Consider the following 10592-nt stretch of genomic DNA (forward strand, 5'->3'; position numbering starts at 1 on the left):
TTTAACATGGAGGAATTTCAATGCAAGAACCTTCGGGTCCTCACGTCATCACCATGCCAAGTGGCGAGGTGGCAGAATGCTGGTTCGCTTTGTTGGTCTAAATTGAATAGGCGTGTTCCGGGTAAAACGGTGAACATGAATATGTCAGGCTCTAATGACGCTCTAATAATAAAAAAGGAAAAATGTTTCCGTTGGCACTTCGGTGTCTTGCGGGAGCGCCCTGTTTCGATCTAATAGGGAAATGTGTAACCTGAGTTCTTATAAGTGCAATGTGGCGTCCACGAGAAAAACTGTAATTGTAAAACAGTTGGTATCCCTCTTGCAATGCTCGTACGAATGAATATATGAGCTTGGGGCGCAACTGTGTCGAGAGTTCGCTGCAGTCGGATCAATGGTAGAACAGACACTGCGGAAAGCGCTTCTAAGCTTGTTATTTTGCTGGTGGCTGAAAATGAGGCTGATGTTTTTGCATATTTCAATGCCCTGTCGGTTGCAGCGCTTGACATTGGTTTCGTAGCATTAACACCTAAAGAACACACACACAAGAAAAGTTGAGATGTCATTCTTTAATTAAGGAGAATAGTAAACTGGGCAAGTTGGCACTGATTTATATTCTAATATACCACTTGAATATGCAGAAGACAAAGATAATGTTCAATAGCCTGGCAAGCGAACAAGAATTCAGGATCGCCAGTCAGCCTCTAGAATCTGTAAAGGAATATGTTTATCTAGGTCAATTACTCACAGGGGACCCTGATCATGAGAAAGAAATTTACAGAAGAATAAAATTAGGTTGGAGTGCATACGGCAGGCATTGCCAAATCCTGACTGGGAGCTTACCACTGTCGTTGAAAAGAAAAGTGTACAATCATTGCATTCTACCGGTGCTAACATACGGGGCAGAAACTTGGAGGTTAACAAAGAAGCTCGAGAACAAGTTAAGGACCGCACAAAGAGCAATGGAACGAAAAATCTTAGGAGTAACGTTAAGAGACAGGAAGAGAGCGGTGTGGATCAGAGAACAAACGGGGGTAGACGATATTCTAGTTGACATTAGGCGGAAGAAATGGAGCTGGGCAGGCCATGTAATGCGTAGGATGGATAACCGGTGGACCATTAGGGTTACAGAATGGATACCAAGAGAAGGGAAGCGCAGTCGAGGACGGCAGAAAGTCAGGTGGGATGATGAGGTTAGGAAATTCGCAGGCGCAAGTTGGAATACGCTAGCGCAAGACAGGGGTAATTGGAGATCGCAGGGAGAGGCCTTCGTCCTGCAGTGGACATAAATATAGGCTGATGATGATGATGATGATGATGATGATGATACCACTGACAATGGGACGCAAATATATACTTCAACATCGTATTTTGTGCTAGTCATATTGAAATAGACCAAATATTCTAACGCTCAGCTCCTGTAAACGCATGTCAGGTAGAATTTGGGAAATTCACCAGTGAAAAGCGACGCGCCACAACGCATGCTCAGTGGGCTCGCGAGGATGACCGCAATACGAAGATGTTGAGAATTTATTGAGGTCACTCAACATTCGTCCCATATTTTGTTTACCTTCCACTAGATTTACTCTAACCTCAGTAAGGGGGGGGGGGGGGGGGGCAGGAGCATAATAGCCGGTAACCGCACTTATGCAAAGTTTTCTCGTGGTCTCATTATACTTCTCGGTTTCGCCCTCTTCGATGATCTTAGATGCGATTCAATTCAATTTGAATTCATTTCGCCTTCATATATTTCCGTGATAGCCGAGGAGCCCGCGGCAACAGTTATTCTCGATAGCTTAATTCACCGGGATCGTAAGTGACTACTTTAAGGTGGCTTGCAGCGCTTCTTCAGCTGCTGGGCACGTTCAGGTGTAGAAGCATCATGGAGATGATGCATTTTGCATTATTACGTAGAACACAACATTTTTTTCCGGGATAGCATTAGAATGTCCCGCTCCAAAAGAAATAGAAGATGGCTGACCGCCGATCGCTCTGGCACTGGCTACTCCGAGGCAGCGGGCAGAATAGAATTATTTGCGTATAGTAAAAAAAAATTGTACGGCAGTATAACGTTGTCGAGGGCTTTCGGCATGTATACGACATTGCCATGCCAATACTTTTCATATATCTGTCAATAGGGTCATCGTCACCGTCTTCAGCCTATGTTTAATGACGAAGGCCTCTCACATTGAGCGAAGTCCTCTGCTGTATCTGTGTTTAACTGTAAACATTTATATTAGTTGTGAATCTAGTTTCCATTTTGGCGGAAAGCGAGTGAGTTGTTGAATGAAAGTTCAATAAAGGTCAAATAAAGTTGCAGTGACCCTGTGCATGCAAAGCCGTGATAACCTTTTCTATTGTGCAACCATTCTTGTTCCAGCCGCTTTTATTGTGCTGTCCTCCGGAGGTGACACGACATGCCCGGAATCAAAGTGTCCTGTAAAGGTAAGCTAAGCCTTACCCACTTGCAGAAGGTCGCAACAAGTTGGTGTAAGGCTTCAAAGGTGCCAGGAGCAGTAACAGCACTTGAACGGTTCCTTGAAAACAGTGACATGATTAAAATGTATCTACCCCACATAAATGTGCGTTTTTATTCTTCACACGTTAGTCTTATGTCTGCGTTTTATTGCACTGTCTATCTGTTTCATGCATGCATTAAACGATAACTTGTGAGGCTCTGATGTCCGCGGACCTAGTGCTCAGTAACGAAGGGGCGTCAGTCGCAAGTACTTCGCACAGGATGTGTTTAGAATGTGCTCCGATGTGCACCTTGAGCGGTTTAACGTAAAGCTATTTCAAACTATTTCTATTTCATTTCTGCAATCAGCACTCCACGGTTGGTCGTATATTTTTCGGGCCACTCCCGCTTCGCCAGTCTGTCACCGGACGCTGCGACGTCCGCGAGAACACCCCACCTGATGTGACGTGTACACACTGATTATGCGTAATTTAAACCGAAAGAAAGAAATATAAACAATTACGATCTGCGCCTTTTTCGCTATTAGCGCTCCGCTATTGGCAAAAAGATCTTGGGTGGCGCCCACGTCGCCTGTCTGTCACGCGACGTAACAAAACCGCGAGAACTCACCCCGTCAAAGTTAGGTGTACGCAGTAAAGATGCATTATTATGTAGAACACAACAATTTCTTCAGGTATACTGTGTGACCCCGTTCCAAAAGGAATAGAAGATGGCTGACCGCCGATCGCTCTGGCCCGGGGGACTGCGAGCCACCGGGCAGAATAAAATTATTTGCGTATAATAAACATATTAGGGGGTACGGCAGTATTTAGTTGTCGAGTGCTTTCGGCACGTATGCGACATCGCTTTGCCAACTCGTCTTCACTGAGGATCCGTTTTAAGGGCATTTTTATTTTTCCGCTGCACGCTACCACGATTTTCGGCCAGCTACCGCGAACTAAGCAAGGAGAAGCGGATCAATCGCAGACGCCGTCATCAGCTTCCTAATCTGGTTAGATATAGTTACTGCGTTAGCTCGGCTGCAGGCAAACCCCCTCCACTTCTGCATGCTCCCAGACCCTTGTTATCCAATTGCTTAAGAATATCCTGTCAAGGTAGGCAACGTTATTCTCTTTCACCACAAATATACTTACCTCCTATAAGCGAAAACAGTGTTTCATTGAGCTGTTCAAAAAACGCTGCGGTTCATCGCCCATTGTTTGCGTTGGCGGTTACGCAAATTTGTCGTCAGAAGACTGGAATAAAGTCAAAATGTAATAGTTTTTTGTGATACGGCCCCTTATAAACACTATTTCTATAATAACTATCAAGTAAAACAGCATTCATTGCCACCTTAATGCAACGAGGGGTATGTTTATCTTAACTGAGAGATTGCAGAAGTACGACCGAAACATTATTTATTTTAGAAAACGTTCAGTTCGTTTGTTGTTATAACATGACAACTCTTATGTGCCCTGTACAATTGGTGTTTTTTTTTTTGTGCTACTGCCTTTAATTCTGCTTTAATGCTTTGCAGCTATGCACATTTTAAATTACATTCTATTCCGTTGTTCCTCATTTGTGGGTAGTGGGCCAGGATAATGCAGGCAAGGATTCTATTGCAAAGCTATTCCTTTTCGCGCTTTATAGGTCGTCTGAGTGACACACCGCGCACTTCATCTGCGGGATCGGGTAGGCGTTATTGGTTGACACAAAATAAATACAATATAGAAAGAGGAATCCGTACTTTACAAAGACTGTCTGCTTCCTACCCTATCTGCTAAATATATGTTACCAAGTTGCGATACATTGGCACGCAGGAGAAGACATGGGCATGATATTGCGGTGCGTTGATTTTTTGTAAATGTTGTCGGAGAAGGATTTTTACCTGTCGGGTTGTACGGTGACCAACTTGTCAGCAACTAAGGAAAACTCGTTACTTGGTGTTTCTTGTCTGCGGGAACGTGAGAACAGTATTTTTTGCAGACGTGTGAAAAGCGTGAACTTTTTTTTTGTCACTACAGTAAAATGCAATACACATTACTCAGATATTTTATGCAATTGGCGTTACTGATAGCATTTGCGCAGTTACTTTTGCACACATATGGTTCGTTGCAAAGGTCGAATGCTACTGTTTGTGCTTCTATGCTTTCTAATGGAAGCACATGCAATGCTTCCATTCTGCTGCGGGTATTGTCACATCTAGCTAAAATGACTGTATCAGAGTGGCTTCATGCTTAGTTTCCAGATTGATTTCGTTTATTGTAATAGTGCAGTCTCCTATTTGGATTTTTTCTCTAAGGCACAAAATCATGATGATTCCTTTTTTGAATGAGTGAGTATAAAATACATATTTGTAGGCAGGTTCACTATGTTTTTAATTCTGCTGTAAATGGCCAACTTTTTCGGAAAAAGACCGCAAGAAAATTTAATAGTTTACTACTACACGGTTTTTAGTGTTTCCGACAGAAATAACTGTTATACATGGACACAGGAGCGGGTTTTCGTAAATGTGCTTGAGGCGTGTTCAGAAAGCGGTTCGTTCGTAGGGGCGCTTTCGTATTAGCTGGTGGCCTTCTTCACTAATATGTGCAGCATCAGCATTGGCTGAAAGTTAACAAGACAAACAATTCTGGCCTAAGAACTTTTTGTGCGTAAGGGCCCTGACCTATTTAGATAGTTTTATCAATCTGGTCTTAGCTGTCGAACATGAGAAACGATGTGACCGGCTGAGAGCTCCTGTGTTTCTTGGCATAAAATTTGCCATTGACAATGTTCGTCATGATATCCCCTGAAGGATATTTGTACTGGAACAAGGCTGAATCGAGAGATATCCTCATATTCGAGAGACCTGCCTAATTTTTATGCGTACACTGGATTTACTTGGTAACACGTAACCACTGACAAATCTATACCAGCAGTTTTACTTCTAAAGAACTTCGGAGTAAATATTGGTCGAAAATTAAAAAAATAAAGCTTAAAGAATAAGCTTCTTTACTCCGCTGTACAATGGAGACACCACTGGATATATGGGAAAGATCCACGCTTCAACTTTGCTACCTCTCCCAGGCAACCTGCACTACTTTGCTCCGGTCCGTTCAGAAATTAAACTCACTCACGTCCTGGTATTTCCAAGCGTTTAAGCTGAAGCATAGGAACAATCTAATTATGTTGCTGCACATATACCTGGATCACACCTGCAGGGGCCACGCCTGCCTAGTTCCGACATTCATTTTTGAAGAGCAGTTCCTAACTCATTTGCGGTTCCTCGCGAGACATCAGTGGAACATTTTGCCTCAACTTTCGCAAATTCTGCGGTGCCTTTGTTTCTCGAAGCCTATCAAATCACACAACCATTTTGTTTCCACTTAGTTAGCGAACCCTTAAGATTTCTCGCAGATCCTCTATGGCATAGACGCCTTCACCGCATCCGGTGTTCTCTATTTCCATAGCAGCCAAAAAAAATCAGTTACCAATGGCAGGAACCATAAAACTAAAGCTGTGTCAAGTTTCTAAAGAATACGGCCCCACTTGCCATGTGTTTGTAGTAGATTCAACCATGGCCGCTCGATGAAAACGCGCATGTTTGCTTTGATCGAGCAGCCACGTGGTTGAATAAGTCGGGCCTCTGTAACCTCAACTGTTCTGGCAATTGGCGTAATTAGGTATCTCCTTCCGATATGGAGAGCAGTAGCCATCTGCTTGCCATTTCTTTCAACATTCAAGACGATGCAACTGGCATGGTAAGCCCACCTTTTCCAGAAAACTTCGCATTTTCTTGAGTGAAATGCTGACTGTTCTTAGGAGTATACCGAACTGACTCGGATGACCTCAAATTTGCCGTGTGTTCACTGTTTGCAACTAAATCGATGAATGAACCAGCCGAGTGACAATGATACTCTCTGTATTTAGAATGAGACTGTGCTGAAGTGCACATACGTATGCCGTGGAGACAGTGTTGCTCCTCCTTGGATGGCACAGCGTGGCTATTGGAAAAATGGCACACCATGCTGGGTAAGTAAGAGCGGCCAATTTAATTTGTAATATTTTATCTCAATTTTCATTCGTCCAACTCTACTCGCGGAGCGCACCAGGTAGCAGCGATGCATGTACCGATGCATGCATACACAGAGCATATGAATCAATTTCAAAGACAATGCAGGGATTTTAGGGATGCCGGAGGCAAACATTCGAAAAGGGTAAAACAAATTTGATCGTACTCATACAGTCACAAATAGCGAAATATCATTCTTAGCTGCACTTTCTTGCAGCTCAGCAGCTGCTGAGTTGGACACACGCTTCAAGATCTTCAGGTCAACTAAGATGACTTTGCCATTGCAATGGCGTCTATCGCCTTCTGACATGGTTGTGAGTATTGTCCGATATCAGACAACTATAATCTCCGTGTTAAAGCCAAATGGCTGAAACTTACTTTCAGCCAGCCATTTCCAGAGCCTAGTGTTCGAAAATTGAGTGATGATGGCGGCAGTGTGAACCATTTAGGGAAACAAGAAGGTGGCATGGCTTGGTCGTTCGATGTGTCTTTGTCTAGTTCAATAATGGCAACGGTAATTTAAACAAGTCTGTCGTCGGAGGCTGTGGACACGTCGTATAGTAATGCAATTGTAGAGCGGCACTGCCTGAAGAAAATATCCAGGATTCTTTCCCAGTAGACATTGTCCATGGCAAAGCCCCCGTGCTAAGTCTGTTACATTGAATGTTTGAAAATAACGCCCAATCCCAGTTTTCAAGGAATTGAAGGCGCACGTTTATGTTTAATAGCTTTGAGGACCCTTGAGCCTCTTTGTCTAAATTCAATGGTTTTCAAGGATTTCAAGGAGATGTATGGACCCTGTAGGCAACGCACTCTTCCTATGTTGTCACCATGAAGTGGACGTAGCGTATCAACCGCACAGGGTGCCCTCAGGACGTTCTCACGTCCGTCGATGAAGGCTTGCTAAGGAATGCTAAGAGCCCTAGCCAGAAGCAACTGCGTCTGCCGGGTAAGACGGCCGTAATGCCGCAACAGCCAGATGTTTCTCACAGACTGAAAAAGGTTGGAAAGAGTGCTAGCGTGCAGGTCGCACTTATCTGCACCGTAAAAGCTGTCGCCGCTATGCAGGTCTTCTCCGGCGCTATGCAAAAAGATATAACAATGCAGTGCTACCCTGTGTAGCAACGTATAGTCGTTGGTGGGCAGTTTTTATAGTTCACGAGTGGGTGATTAAGCATGACAACTTCCGGGAGAACAGGGATGCACGTGAGTCTGTAAAGATGGCAACGTCCTCGCTGGCTTCATTGTGATGTAGTTGAAAGCAGCAGGCAGTGCGGTTGATCCCGTGAAAGTGCTAGATGTGCTACGGCATGGCTTTGAGCAGATAGTAGTACCTGTGTATGGAGTCTACGCCGCTACGGTAGATGAATGTATTACATAACCGTCAGTGTAAATGTTCCTACGTTGTTGGCAGCAACACAACGCATGTGGTGGCGTGCAACACCTCAATGCTGATCCGGGGTACTTGATTTGAAAGCAAATATTTCTTTGACCCTTTCGGCCGTTATCGTGATAGGTCGGAGGTACGATGGTGGTCGGCTTTGGGTGAGCAAAGACAAACGAACGCGCTGATGGAAAGGGGACGTGCTCTCGGGCAACCGAGTTGCGGGGAAGGGGGGGGGGGGGGAGAAGGAGGGGGTGTTCTCTCATCCTGTAATATGGTGAAACATTCTTGGCATACACAAGTTACGTGCACTGTAAGGGGGCTGTGAGGTCTAAATAAAGCAAGATGGCAGTAGATCTTCAAAAGACTATTGCACTAGACTAGCGCACAGGTCTGGCATAGGCTAACACCATGGATAGGTGTCACATAAAGCAGCACCAACATTCTGGGCACATAACACGATCGAAATGCAAAATATCATGTCTTTATTGACCAGTGTATAGCACCTGCGTTACTTGTAGCTTTCAACAATGTTACATCGTGCGGTATTTTCTTTACTGTCCAACGTCGTAACGCTTTACAGAATGAAGATAACATGGAAGAACATCGCTTCGCAGTTTCATTAGGTTTACTTTTTTTTTCAGTGGAACGAAAGGGAACCGCCATGTGTAGGCTGGTGTTGTGGAGGAACATGCAAAAAACACCGGGATTGCAAAGGAACAATAAAACAAGAGTGTCCACACTTTAACCGAAGTTGCTGGAAAGGTGTTGGGACAAGATGTGTCTGATAACTTTCTGATGAATAAAAAGCAGTACCTGTAAAGCGTTTCAGGTCATACTTCACATTTTCTTCTTCTGAAACCCGATATTGTTTCTGAAGCAGGATAGTGAGGTGGGCGAGTTGGTAAGGATTGATTTCAATGCGTGAAGCCTGAAGGGGTTGGTGGCTGTGCATCTTGCTGTGCATTGCGAGTAACGCGGGTATGTCGCAGTTTTTCAAGAAACAGCTATAATTTTCAAGCACGCAAGCCAGTCGACAGAATAGATAGTCGAAGCCTACAATGCCTACAACATAAGAATTAGGGATGGCACATGGATAAATAAGGCGTCCGTGATTTCTCACAAGGAAGACTTTCATTGCTTGCATCAATATTGGTTTTGTTTATCTTTCCCTGTATCACTGGAGCTTACGCTGTGTCCAGTTTGTTTTGTTTTTGTTGGACCTTTGGTTCCTTTGTATATGTGCGATTTGTCTCAATAAAGTCCGACAGTCAGCGTCGTGTTGTCGTTTACTCTTGTTTTACGTATGCCAGTTTGCGCTATTTCATACGTTAAAATGAATTTTCTTGCTATCCAGCATGTCTCAAGAGGCTGGAATGTGTGCAACAGTGATTACAAGGTATGTAGGCATTGTGAAATTCTCAGCTTATAGGTCTTCAGAGTTTGTAAGCCGGCATTCCCGTTTGCCTCGCATCTCATTGCTCGTCATGTGACAGGCCAATGTCGAGCATTTCGGCGAGCTGTACAGAAATAACTGCGCGCAACCAGCATAGACCAACGGGTGAACAAGTGCTTGGAATAAAGCATACCTGGCTGTGCTTCTTTCCGAGCACTTTCTTAGACTTTGGTCTTTCCGGTTACATAAAATTTTAGCATTGACCGCTGTTTAACATCCTCCTGAAAGAGATCAAGGTGACGCATGCGTCTGCATCGATTGCACAACTCGGACAAGGCAGCTCCATCACACCAGCGCAGTGACACTTCCTGGTCGGGGCCAGCATATATGATTTTTTTTATCGGGACCAATTGGCAGAAATGCGTGTTTGCGAACTGTTGACCTACAGAGTGCCAGTCGGAAGTTTTATCTCTCGGCCACCCCACCCCGCCTTTACAATCTCCGGGAATAATGCAGCACCTTAAGAGTGCAGCAGCGCCTCTATAGTTGCTCTGATGGGCTCACGCCACGCTCTTCAGTAATTCAGTTTATCTATAAATCGGCACCAATGGGAAATATAAGCGAATCGAGCCCTAAGATATGAAAGACAGAAAGGACAGCATAGGATAAAGTAGTTGTGTCGGTTCTCGTTACGAAGTGGGCGCGACGCCTCCACAATAAATGCTGCCTTCTAATCAATAGTACAATACTCCACACACACCTGCGAATGTTTATTCCAACCGATACTGCATAAAGGAGCGCAAGACATACTGCGCATAATAGTACCCCAGCCCCACTACACGAGAAAGAACATGCACCTGAAGAACTATAATTGGATGACGCGCGATTATTTGCTGATGAATTTCAGCTGATGTATAAAACAACACTGAGCTGAAACAACTTCATCGAAGCAAGTGGTAAAAAAAAAACAAATGCAGGGTAAGAAATAAAAAAAATTATGGACGCCTTTCTTACTGTTTTAGCTTTTATTACTTATTACAGTTAGCACGAGTTAAGTCGTAGGCTCGGTTTCAGCGGTGCAGTAAATTTTATGCGTAAGTGTCAAATGACCCATTGAGCGAAATGCAGCTCCACTAACGTGAAACCTGGGGAGGTGAGAAGCACCGTTAATGGGCTCGTACTGCCTTAGCAATGACTCATCACCCCGTAAACGCGGCCTCCCCATTACGACGACAGAAGATAAGTGAAATTCCACGCTGGAATGATGAGCGGCAACGCAGACAGCTGTGGAAGACGATGACGA

The sequence above is a fragment of the Dermacentor silvarum genome, chromosome 5 (genome assembly GCF_013339745.2).
Source record: "Dermacentor silvarum isolate Dsil-2018 chromosome 5, BIME_Dsil_1.4, whole genome shotgun sequence".
NCBI classification, from domain to species: Eukaryota; Metazoa; Arthropoda; class Arachnida; order Ixodida; family Ixodidae; genus Dermacentor; species Dermacentor silvarum.